Raw genomic sequence first — 13,684 nt, forward strand, 5'->3', positions numbered from 1 at the left:
CATATAATATTCTAGTTTACTTATTCCAGTAACAAAACTGTGAGCCAACCTTTAGCAGGAACATTGAAATAGGCATACATTTTGCCTGTTTACCCGTTTGCGTCTAGGAATGAGCTTAAGAGTGTTCAACTTCATGGTGAGTAGCTGATATGCCTCTTATTCCAGCACCAATCGTTGACCTTCAGTATTGAATCTATTTCAAAACCCTGCAGGATGTGGAAGAAGGGCTTAGTATTTAGCGTCAGCAGGGATATCCACCATGGCTGGACAGATAAAGAGGAGAGCGCCACCATGAGGAAGCACTTCAACAAAACAATCCGAGTAAAGATATCTTAGTATACTGCTTGACTGATGTGGTTTTTAACAGAGAAAAAATGCTACAGACGTGGCTGCGCAGTGCCAAATATGTCCTTGGATCTCACAGGTTACCAGTTAAAGAAAAGTCAGGGGAAGTCTGGATTTGTTGATTTAAAGGACAAGGCTGCCATTATAATATTCCGACCTCCCTAACCTGTCCGTGGCACTCTACGCTACGCCCATTTGTTTTCCCAATGAGAATGTTAATCTTTAAAGACAGAGATTTTTTTTCCTATAATAGCCGGAGTTTTTAGTAAACGCAACTGAGACACAAGTAATGGTGCGTTTGGTGGAGACTATTTTCTGTCATGGATTAATAACCATATGGTGCACTAGTGTGTGTACTAGTGTGGCAGCAGGAAGGTGATTTTGAGATCGACTCAAAATAAACAATAGTTCCCATGTTCATAGGAATGAAGGGACCAGTACGACCGTTTGGCAAACTGATGTGATTTAAACAGCTTTTGGACAACAGTGGAGCTCTACGGCACAGTGGACTAAGCAATATCAGGCTCTGGCTACATAAACAATACTTGTTAGTAGGATCAATTCTTTGCTGATTTGGTGTTTTCGTGGGATTTGTGGACAATAATGAAAAATATAGATTGCTGCCAGGCTTACTCTGCTGGCAGGGTTAACGTAACATGGGCTATAAGGCATTAAATCAGAAAAAAGGTTTCAGCAGCTGAGTGTGTGACAGTGGCAACATAACGACAATAAGTTGAGAGCGACTGGTAAATGGCATAACGTGTGGATGAGACTGCCGTCAAATCTCGAGCATGACCAGCACACGGATTTCAATCAAGCTGACAGCTGGGTTAGAGGAGGGACAACGCAGGTGGAATTCATTTGCCTGAGTTTAATGTTCCTGTTCTGTCTGAGTTGTTCTGTCCGCAGTCCTGACGGAGCAGCCAGCCTAAGGTCGTGTCGGGGCATCTGACTGGCAGGCTTTGAGGTTGGCAGAGTCAGCCTGTCATACCTCGTTTTAGTTTGGCTTTTCTTGGACAGGGCACTTGAAGGGATTCCGATTTACAAAAGACTGAAGGAAGCCAACTCTTGTGTTAGTTATTCTAATTTGTTTTTTTGCAATAATTTGAGGATGATCATTGAATTAGAATAAACAATTAAAGATAACAAATTAAAGCCAGTGTCCCTCCCTGGTTGAAGTTTTGTTTATTTAAGGCTATCATACTCAATTATTGTTCAGCTGCCTCCCGCATCTTTGCTCAAATGTGAACATATTTAATGAGAGTAAACCCAAATGAAGACTTGAAACATTCCTCTTCAGAAATGTAGAGCCACATCACTAACACTGTCTCCATATTTTTTCTTGTACCATCAATACCAAGAAAACATTATCAGGCAACTGCTCACAGCAAAGAGTCCATCGACCCAGCCAGTCTGTAACACTTCATCTAACAGGTAGAATTTTCCCAACTTTGCAGTGATGAACAGGAAAGTATTAGTTATTCATATTTTTACTGGCATAAGCCTTTCTGGGAAAGCTTATGACAAGGCAGCACTGACCGATTTTTCAAACAGTCAACCGGGTCTCAAAATCATACTAGATGGGTATTGGGGGTTTGTCCATCCATTCTACATGTGTTTTGTGGACTGTTCTGGACTTTTGGGGATGTCTCGTTTGGGGGTATTGCAGGAATATCTTGTACCGGACCTTTGCTACAACAGGTTCTAGCTGTGTCTCGCATTTTAAGTGTTTTTTCTTTGGGTCGTAGGCTCTGCCAAGGTTTTTCCTGGAAACAGATTTCATGGTTTTCATGGACAGGATCTTAAGTCATAGACAAGGAGCAGAGAGTGTACAGTTTGGTGACGTCAATATCGCAACTCTGCTTTTTGCCAAGGATCTAATTCAGTTCACTTAATTGGAATGTAACCTCAAGAGTGCACTGGGGCTGTTAAGAACTGGGATAAGGGTCAGCTCCGGCAAATCTGAGGCCATGGTCACCTGCCGGAAAATGATTCAATTGCGAATGAGTTCCTGCTTCAATTGAAGGAGCGTAAGGGTCACGTTGTGCTCGATCAAAACTAGTTTGCAAGACGTGTTGTCCAACCGCATCAGCACTCAAAAGTGTTTGTAGTGTTCTGAACGGCCACACTCAAAGGCGGGGTGAAAAGCCAGCTGTCATCGAGAGTGGAGGAGATGTGATATTGTTGAAATTTAGGGATGACGGTGCACAACTGTGTCTCCTGGAGCACAATCACACAGTTGTACATATGAAAAGTGAAAGAAATAGTTATGTCAAAAATTAAAAAGAGTTTGAGAGAGAAGTTCAGAATCCCGGCTCCTTTCTCACCTCCACACAGCTGGTCAGTCACTGCGTGAAGGCGGTACGAATGTCAGACGGGCGTTTTTTTCTGAAAGTTACAGAAATGGTCGGACACGGCCGTCGCCTGGAAAGGTGTGGGGGAGGGAGTTTCAGAAGTTATCCCAGCATCAAATAAGCAGTTCTGACAGAGTATACTGGCCCCCTGAATATGTCTGAGTCTTGTTCACAAGTGAGCGTACGATGATACTGACAGGCTGATAGATGCAGAATCTGCCACGTAGTGAAGTGATGCAGGCATTGTAGAGGACTGTCATGGTAAAGAAAAAGCTGAGTGATCCAAGGCCAGTTGATCTACATTCTTACCTTCCCCTGTGGACATGAGTTCTGGATAGTGACTGAAAGAATGAGATCATGAACACAAGCGTCTGAAATTACTTTCCCTCGCAGGGCGTCTGGGCAGGAGGACGGGGTAAGGTACTCGGGAATTTGGAGGAAGCTTGAGATAGAGTGACTGAGGAAAGCCAGCTGAGATAGTGCAGGCACTTGTGCAATCCGTCCTTTGCCAGATGTCTCCTCTCCCCGTGGAGGTAATTCCAGGCACATCAGAAACAACTTGGAAGGGACCGAGAGCAGTCCTGGAACATGCTAGAGGGTTAAATATCTAACCTGGCTTAGCAGGAACTCCTTAGGATCACCCAGGAGAAGCCGGGGGATGTAGTCGAGGAGAAGGAACTTCAGGGTAACTTAGCCTGCTGCCTCAACGCCTGTTTTGCCACTATCCCTGCTGACCTCGTCTAGAATAGTCACGAGGCTTCTACTGCTTCAGTAATCTGAAAATAATGTACACCAAATTAAAATCAGGTATTCTTTGTTGAAGTTATGCAGAAATTATATCACAGGGATGAAAGGCAAAAAGATATTACGAGAAACCATAACTGATGATATCATGTTTATAACTTGTGATTTAAACTGATAAAATGGTCTTCCCTTGACTTCTCTGACTAAAGGATGTATCTACTCAACAGCTGTTTTTCATTGGGTCCACATGTTCACGTTATCATATAATGTACTGTAATATGATAAGAACTGGAGCAGAAAAACAGTTTAGTCAACTGGCTGACTCAACTGCTTTCGGCTAAGAATTACAACTTTGATCCTGTATGCTGTGTAAAGTGCAGCGATCTGCTCAGTTTCTTTAAAAAAAAAACTCCTTCATTTTTTCAGTCACTCTATACTACATGATTTGACAGCATAACAATAGTGTTAAAGTGTCAGCTAATGATGTAGTGTCTGGATGTCACTGTCTTTGCCATTAAATGTCAACTGTGAGCAGCGCACGGGAATCAGCTATATAGACGGAGAAAAGCAGATAAGAAGGTCGAAACTGGCAGGATGAAAAGTCAACACCGGCCGCCACCTAAATACTGGCGGGCTGATCTTTATCAGCAGATGACAAATGAGTCTACTCTACAAATCAGCTCCGCCATTTACCTAATCACCAATTGAACATCGCTCGATCAAAAAAAAAAACGTAATTCGTAAAATAGCGAAAGGAGCAGCCATTATGTCCCGTGGAGAAAAACCCCGCCCGCAGCGAGGAGTCACATATAGTGCGAAGACGGCAGCCGAGCAGTCTGACAACACCCATCCCTGATCCGTATCAAAACACAATCAGCACTTAGCAACAGTGAGCTGGCAAGAACAAATTAAATTTGAATGGGACGTAAGACCATTATCTGGCTGCCAACTTGAAGTGAGGCCTGCTTTTAAAAAACGAGAGGTCTCTCCTTTCATTAACATTGGCCGTCCTTCTGTTACATATTTGAAACGACTGACGTACATAAAGCATTGTCAAGAGTAACTACCGGCAATTAGATGTCAAAATTTGTTTGTCTCCTAATATCCAGATGTCTCTATGCTGTGGGTCAATCTTCTGAGAAAATAAGCTACAACAGAGGTAAAAGTTTTCAACAGGCAGAGTGGAAGACTTAGTTTTTATTTAGCTGTTCTTTTCATTTTGCAAGGATCATTTTGCAAGAGGTGGAATTTGACACTAGTAGGCTTTTTTTTTTCCCCCCACATTCGGCTGCTGAAAGGGGAAAGTGCTCAGCCTGAAATCTGAGTTTAAGATGTGGACGTATGCGCAGGACTTGTAACATTACAGTGGTTCGATGTGAAACTTGCTGAGGTGCAGTGTGAAAACCTGAAACCTCCATTGCACATACGCAGAGATTGGACTTTCAGTGAAGTAGGACACATCGGATATCCAGCTGTTAAACTTTTGAAATGAAAGATATTTGCATATTTGTAGATTCTAGACCGCGATGAGGGAGAAAGAGTAGATGTCCTGAATGTGTATGCTAATGTGTGTTTAAATTTAATATAATTTTTAACTAATCAATTTAACTTTTTGTGGAAAAACCGTGTCTGACAAAAATTAGTATTCTAAGCAGAGTTTTTAATATGTCTTAAAACATGTCCGGGGGGAATCTTTGACTCACTACTAATTCTGTTGCTGCAATTAGAATTATTATGAATATTATTTCTGTGACTTCTGAAATAATTGCTTTTCTGTCTCCTACTCCTAGTCCTACATTGTACTTCATCATTGAGATGTATCTAGCCCAACTGAACAGACGGCTGGAGACTGAGGAACATTGTGCTGTTGAAGCGGTTTGAGTTGATTCTACGGACGTCGGGACTTTTTTTTTTTTTTCCTGCTGCGAAAACTCAAACTCTAATTCAAACTGACCAGAGCCTCAGGTGTCCGTGACGGACATAAACTTTTCAAAGCCACCTTAAAATCCTACGGGGGTTTTTTTTGACCCACAAATGATCAATTTTGAGCAGAATATCAGTTTAAGTAAAGCTCAAGAGCACATACTGTACTTAAACGTTGTTCCAAACCAAAATGATACTGAGGGGAAAAGCAATAACAGAAATAAATAATTAAGACGCGAAGGCTAGGATGTATAAATATTGTACTCACAATAATTCCCTTATGAATCAGAAATGATATTTTATTCATTTCATCAATGTTGATACACCCCTCAGACTGTTCGCTGTGTGCTCTGGACGTATCTGTACATGTAGTACATTTACTACAGTGATTTTCTTATTGAAACTCTGCTAATCATTCAGCACAAATGACACTTTTTCCGTACAGTTCTTAGGACAGTAAAGTGTGGCCAATGCTCTCATGATGACACTCATATTGGACAATAATTTGCACAAACCTGGTTTTAGTTACGCGGTAACGAGCGTTTTTAAGTGTCCATACCCAACCAATTCAGCTCATTCGGTACATCCATACTATTTTGACTTGCTACATGTTATTCTATTCAATGCATCTGGCCATCTGTAGGCTTGTTATAAGCACATATTTTCACCTCATGTACTTTGCTGCAGATTCACATGACAGCATAAATCCGTGAATAATTTAGACTCTGCCGTAGAATACAGAACATCCAGGTCACACATTGTAAGTTTTCGCTCTGAGGTTTGTTTGTTTTCTTCTGCAACAAACTACTTCTCCGCTGGGTTCCATTCACGCCTCGTTGTGCCTTATCTCAGGTGCTATAAGTTACCGTTTTTCAGTTCATAATTAACCCATAGTTTGTTAGGGTTATGTTTAATTATTCGAAAGTGTTGGCCCTATGTTGCTGTGTTCCTCTGAGTGGTTGCTTATCTAGGATTTGGGGTTTCTTGACTAATTATTAAAGAAAGAGCAGGACAATCTACCAGCTGGCCTGAAGCACTGAGGTCACATTATACTATCTCCGCCTCTGCGTGTGTGTGCGTGTGAGTGATTGTAATCTATACACTTTCTACTGTTAAAAACCTCAAATGCAAGTATTATCACTTTATATAATCTTTCGTATACAATATAAATAACACAAATGGGGAGCAAAACATGTTTACTGATGGGTGTTATGTCACAGTATGTAAAACATTTTGCATCTTTTATGGTTTAATGGAGGCAATTACTTATACTTATTCTACCAGGTTAATTTCTATTGTTTTACATGGCCATGTTTGCCCATTGACGTAAAGCCGCACAAGCCGCATGTCAATATGACATAGCAAGCAGTTTGATTAAATGCAGACTAGGCAGCTGTGGAGATAGGAGAAGATGATTGATATCATGAGAGAGAAAAACACAATCACTCCGCAAGAGATTGCAACGATTGAACCTGATTAATGAAACACAATGAATCAACAAAAAACATTATTGCACTCCGTAATCAGAGGAGAGCAACGCCAAGATCAGGTTTCTAAGGCAGGATTGAGACGCCTGCCATCTTCATATTTGGCTTGTACATTTTATTTGCAACTGTTTTTCTCCTTTACTGAAGGAGAGCAAGTCAGTCGTCATTAAGCAATTCAGATATGTCAACCTGATTGATTAGAATGTTTCAGCCAATAAACAAGCAGAAGACCACATTTGTAATGAATCAAAACGTCATTTTGTGATGATTTTGTTTTCTAAATGAAAAATCCACCATTCAATAAATCTGACGCTGTCGCGCTTCGAAAATGCCCAACACGGCTTGTTCAAATCCCTTCGTTTATCTGACCATTAGTCAGTCACATATTCATTTCATTATTATATTTTATATGAAAAAGAAAAGCAAAAAATGCTCCAAATGGAAAGGGGAAAAAAAAGAGAGTATATGATATTTTGGCAAGAAAATAACAGGAACAAATATTTGATAATCAAAATAGTTGGCAATTAACAAATAAAAGCCCATACCTGTAACAAATTAAAACCTAATTTTGTGATTACTTTGTTTCTAAAATTAAAAATCCGCCATTTGATAAATCTGCCACTGTCATGGTTTGAAAATGATTGATGGTAGGACATTACGAAAAAATTACAGTCCTTTTAAAATGACAGCAGATGAAAGGCAGTGCGCCTAAGTTTTTGTTGTCTTGGAGATGCTGCATATCAAAAATGTCAAGAGTTGATATCAGAGATATTAATATCACCTTGTGATATTTTTTCCAACATAGGTAAGCTTTTTAGAACTGATGATTACAGCCGATTCTCCTGCTGGATTTCTCGAAGGTTACTGGTTTAATACACATGCTCTGCACTTGTGCAGATGACTGACATCAGAACGTTATTATTGTGAATTTGGGTTTGTTTACATGCGCAGACAGGGTATAGCTATTAGCCAACAAAAGTTTTATTCAGGCCTCGCAAATAAGTCTTCCTGCTGCAAAGAATTGTGCTGTCTGTCGGTGGCGTTTCATCCACCGACTCAACGGTTTACAAGCGAGCAGTTGTGAAAACAGCCACCACTGAGCAAAAACTAAAGGGCACAGAAAATGGTGTTTCCAAAAATATAGCAATTACTGATCGCCTCCGTGTTTTGCTGACACTAAAATGTGCCTGTAATGCTGCGCTAAGCAAGTGTTCGCAGACTTGTAGTCAGATATAAATCTTTTTTTTTTAATTGTCATTATATTTGAGTGGGAAGGGTGTACCACAAGATGGAGAAGGAGAAAGATGACGACAAGAGTGTAAGCAGCAATGCAAAAGAGTTGGGGTTTTTTTCTGGACACTGTCAGACATTGGTTCACTGTTGCAGTTTAACAGATGATTTGTGGTGTTTTCTTTTTCCAAAGTTGACCTATTTCAATTCTGCCTCTGCCTCGCGCCCCTTGAAATACAGAATAGGGAGTTCAAAATTGTTTCTATTAAACTGCATGATTCCTAGTGAAAGGGACATAAATCAAGTTTGATCCTTCTAATTTATGCAATAAACCATTCAATAAACCATCCAGCTTATGCAGGCAGACTTTTTATGATAATGATATAGTTATTTATTCATAACTTACTGAACTGCAGTACCATAATAATCAGCAACTACGGCTGCAGCCAAAGATTACTGTCATCATATTGATGATTATTTTCTCCATTAATTGATGAATTGTTTCATCTATACACTATCAGAGAATAGTGAAAAATGCCCGTCCCAACTTCCCAGAACCCATGGTGGCTGGTTCAGATCCATTATTTTATCCAACCGCTTGTCGTGAACCCAAAGATATTTAGTTTACTGTCGTAGGTAGAAATGAAAACAAGCAAATCCTTTCATTTCAGTAGCTAAAACGATACAAGTGCATTTCCAGCAAGCTGTGTTTATCTGCGTTTTCAATTTTTGCAAATGCTGACAATAAATCTTAAAAAAAGCTTTGAATATTGCCTAAAAAGTTTTTACCCTTGACTGAGCTGGAAAAGGTGGTGTATCAATAAAGGCAAAATCCGACAAAGTGCATTGGAAGCACATCTGGCGAATAAATCATGACGTATATGAAACTTTAGATCTGCGAGGAGCGATGAGGAACGTTTCTCTAATTAATACATGAAACAGACATACAGTAAATGCCATATTTCATCACCTTGTTTTCTAAGCTGTTTCTATCATTTGAGGTTTGACTGGTGCTCTTTTGATAAGTAATCTTTTTTGCAACCCTCGTCTTCAGTGGTTTAATGCAACAAAAAAAGTGTTTGATAAGAGTAGGACTGGATTTTTTATTTGGTACTTGCCAGTGTTGTTACATGTTGTTCTATTAAAAATAAGAAATTGTTTGTAAATAAAGAAAATGTGCAGACAGTAAAAAAACCAGATCAGCAAGAGCACGTCACCAATGCTCATTATGTGTCGGTGAGAGCAGAGTATCCTCATTAGGTGTGTTACAATGAACATATCAGTTTTTTCATCAATGTTCAAAATAAGTGCTGACATTCATACTCACTGACCATAAATCAAGTACAGTGGAAATCGGGGTCAGAACAGCTTTCTACAGTGCATGTAGTCATAACCACAGACATCAGCGGGTATTTCTGACTAGAATGAAACTCAAAAAAGTGTAGTGAGATGGCGACTTAGCCAAAACATGACCCGCACTGCACCATGGACGTTTTGCACTTGGGGTGTGAAGGACCTACAGTGGCACACATAAGAAATCTGTCATGCTCTGTACACTTTGTACAAACAATGTCAGACCTAATCGCTTATTCTTTGACTTAATTAACTGTTTAAATCAGTGGCACACACGTTTAAAGTCAATCGTACTGTATCACAGCATCGGTGAGAGTAAATGAGAGAGACTGTGCCAGGTGCAACCGCCGTATTCTGCTGTATTGATCAGAGCTGTAGAGGAGGATTGAAGAGTGAAGCCATCAAAGTAATCTCACAGTGGGCCAAACACCATTTCAAGGTAAACTGACCGTAATCACTTTGTTGGAAAGAAATACACAACTTGTTTCTCACACAACAAATGGGGGTAGATTGCAGGCTGAAATGTCCTGTTACGAGATGAAAAATAGCAGATCTCTCAGGAAAAAAAATATCTATTTGTGGAATTAGCAAAGCGTTCTTGAGTGGGTGCAGAGTAATTCAAATGTGGAGAGAAAATCTTATTTTGTTTTTGGACAACAAATGATGGTTTAACCTGCAACACCTGATTAGCTGGCCACTTGGGGGCATTCGAAACAAGTTATGAACACCACACAGACATAGCATCACTTTAAAAGGTTAATATGGTGTTTACATGTGAGCAAACTGTTGCTTACTTACACGTCCAGCAGTTACGGAGCAGCATTATCATTCATTTAGAGTCATCTTTCTGGTCACCTGGTGAATTTAAGTCTGGTGTTCACGGAATTTTAGCCATTTTTGGTCTCTAGCATCTCCTCAGAAAAATATCTGGCTATTTAACTGCTAAAAGCTCCACTATGTTCATCAGATAATCGCTAACTGTGTTTGTCTATTGTTTGGTGCTGAGCAGGTAGTGTGCACTGCGTTTTTAGTGCCGGAGAGTGGTGAGAGTGAACCAATATAATTGTGAAGTTGTAAAGTTTTGGTCCGAACAGCTAAACACTGAGTTCAAACCTGCTGTAAGGCCCCATAAAGCCAAAGGGAGCTGCAGATCATGGAGATAATTCTCAGTGGGTTCATCGGTATGAGCGACCCCTTTCGCATTGTCACATTGTTTTCAAACTGATAGTTTTATAATAACAGTGTACACGGATCAGCCACAACATTAAGACCAGTAGCTGGTTTTAATGTTGTGGCTGATGGGTGTATCAAATATCAATTATAGCCACTTTAAGCATACACATTTAAGGATAAATTATTGACGCTCTTGGGAAACAGTAAGCCGTGACCTGTCGTTTTATGGAACTGTACAAAGTTAACTTCTACTGTAGTAGTGATCGATACTCTTCTTCTTATTGTTATTATTATGTTTTCCAGTTCAGGGTTGATTTCCTGTAGATGACATGACTCGGAAAGCACGGGACAATGCCAGTGACATAAATGCTCAGGTCAAACAGAGCAGCAAGCCCAGGATTCCCTTGAAACTAGGTCTCGGTGGGATGACTCATGTGATGGTGAGGGGATATGATGCTACAGCGGCACTTTGAGCACCCAAGTCAAAACATGCCCCTACACCGGTGGCTCGCAGAAGTGTTGACCATGCTACAGTATATGCCACAGCGCGTGAATGCACCTCTTGTGACAAAGGAGATCAGTGTGTTTTACCGACGGTGCAGAAGAGAATAGAGCCCTGGGATCGGTCGAGAGGGATTCGCCATGACAATCCAAAACTTAGCCTGTTTGAGCCGATTTACTTCGCACAGTGATAAGACGTTGAGGTGAAGCGTTAGAAACACAATAATGAAACAGAATAACAAATAATCTATGAGAGTTTATATCACATACCACCTCTGGCAGTGTACTACGCACCACCACTATATTTCCCCCTTCATAAAACTTGCTGCAATATGATTAACAGCTGAACGAGCTTGTCTGTCTTGGCAAGTTTAAACAAATAATGAATTTTATGGCATATGCAATAAAAACTGTCTGTGCTTTGTTTAGTCAAGATTTAATAGGTTTGTGAATGTGCTGGTTTGGTAGAAGACTGGTGCATATATTTAGTGTTCATAAGATTTCATTTCGTTCTCAATAGCATGTCAGTTTGATTGGGTTTATATAGGTGAGGACCTTGCTTCTACACTACACTGCACTACACAGTTATGTCCCAGAAGAGATGAGATGGTTAAATCTGTAGGCATTTAGGGCAAAAAACCATTTTTTGGGACAGTGGTTTTGGCTGCTGACGGGGTCTTGATAATTGGATTTATTCCCATCGTATCTGAAGTCAGGTTCACTTGACTGGACTGGACTGGTCTTGTTGTGAGAAGGGTTATGCTATCATCTAACCACATCAAATATCAATGTACTAACCCACAAGATGTTGTGAGGGTATTTGGGTAATGCCACTAAGACTCAAGTTTGTTGCTCAGGAACATTCGGAATTCTGTACATTCATGTACAGTTCCCATTTTTTCCTTGTTATTATTTAGTCTTTTGTCTGCTTGTTATTAGTAATTGTTATTTTTCTTATTATTTTAGTCTTTGTTTGCTTGTTATTAGTTATTATTGCCTTTGTAATGCCTTTGATATACACTTGTTTTTAATGTCTGTACAGAGCGAGCTAATGGATGCCTACATTTCATTCAGTAATTAATAAAGTATCTGTCTATCTGTCTGTCGGTAAGGGAAAGGGTTGATTTGGAGTGACTCTCACCTCCAAATGAGTCTCCAATCTATCCCAGAGGAGACAGGGGTGCAAATTTGAGATGGACCCAGTTCAGAAATCTCTGTCAGAGATATGGCTGTTTGGAGCTGTAGCCAGTGTGTTTGCTGTTTGTCATACCTGTCCAAAAAAGTCACCAGCCTTCACCCTACTCAGGTGTGTTGCACATGCAAAGAAGTAGCCAGGAGCTGTTTTTGTCATTTCTCATTGGTTCTAACAGAACCTGAGAGGAAGGTATAATCCTCTCTTAGTTTTGTAGACTAAAGTTTGCTCTACTGCTCCAGATCTCATATTCAAACCACGTAGGCTGACAAAGAATAACTGAGCACAGTTCTGCAACGATTAATTTCAGAAACCATACGATACTGACTTTTTAAGGACTGTTAAACTGCGGTTCGTCACTTGTAAGTCTCACATGTTGCCTCGCGCTCCGTTGTCAACATGACCCTGACCTGTGGAAGAAGCAGGAATATGGATGGATGGTTGGATAATATTACATTTCATTTATACAGCTATTTTTAGGATTTATAAGCACAAAAAGCATAAAATTAAGATGTACTTTAAATTCCAGCCCTGTACATTTAACAGTTTTTCTGAACATAGAAAGCATAGCCTGTATACGGAACCTGAACAACGGTGCTATAACTGAAGGCTCAACATCAATCATCAGACATCCCACAATTTCAACACAAAGATTGCAAATAATTTACAATTACAGTATAACAGCTGCAAGTCCCCTCCAGTAACAGAGAGGGGATTCTGAACCAAACAGATTCAAGTTACACACCAACGAACCACTAAATAGATCTAATACTGCAATGGTCAGGGGGAGGGGGGATCGCTAGTTTTGATTCGCTGACCACAACGTTATGGAATTGATTAAATGCCACAGTCTGTGAAACGCTCCCCTTACATCTTTGCTCAGACAAAGCTGCTGCACTGACTGCCTGGGGTAAAAGTAAGCACCAAATTCACGGGGGACAGTTTAACAGAAGCATCCCACATTAAGATTAGCACAAACTGCTGTATTATCCTTTGAGCCTGAGATGATTCAGCAGACCTGGGCTGAGTAATATTTGCAAGTAAGGCATAATTGTGTGTGCTTGGAGGACCAAAGATGAAGGATTAGCCACACAAGATAAAGCTATGAATACCAGAAACTTCAGAAAAATCGGAAACCTGTCTTAACTATACTGTTTCTCTCTTATCTACAGGGTGCAGAGTTGTGCCTTACAGCCCCAGCTGCTGAAGGTACAACTCCAAAGTACGACTCTGTACATTGTTTTTCTCCAAATGGTATTTAATGTAATTAAACCCCACACTGCCCCACCTGCTTGCAAATGCTTGCCAGTTCTACCTGGTCTATGTCTAGTATTCACCTCAAAAAGCCAGAAAAGAATGGACTTTCAGTAGATATACTCCAT

The sequence above is a fragment of the Xiphias gladius genome, chromosome 22, assembly GCF_016859285.1.
Source record: "Xiphias gladius isolate SHS-SW01 ecotype Sanya breed wild chromosome 22, ASM1685928v1, whole genome shotgun sequence".
In the NCBI taxonomy this organism is placed as follows: domain Eukaryota; kingdom Metazoa; phylum Chordata; class Actinopteri; order Istiophoriformes; family Xiphiidae; genus Xiphias; species Xiphias gladius.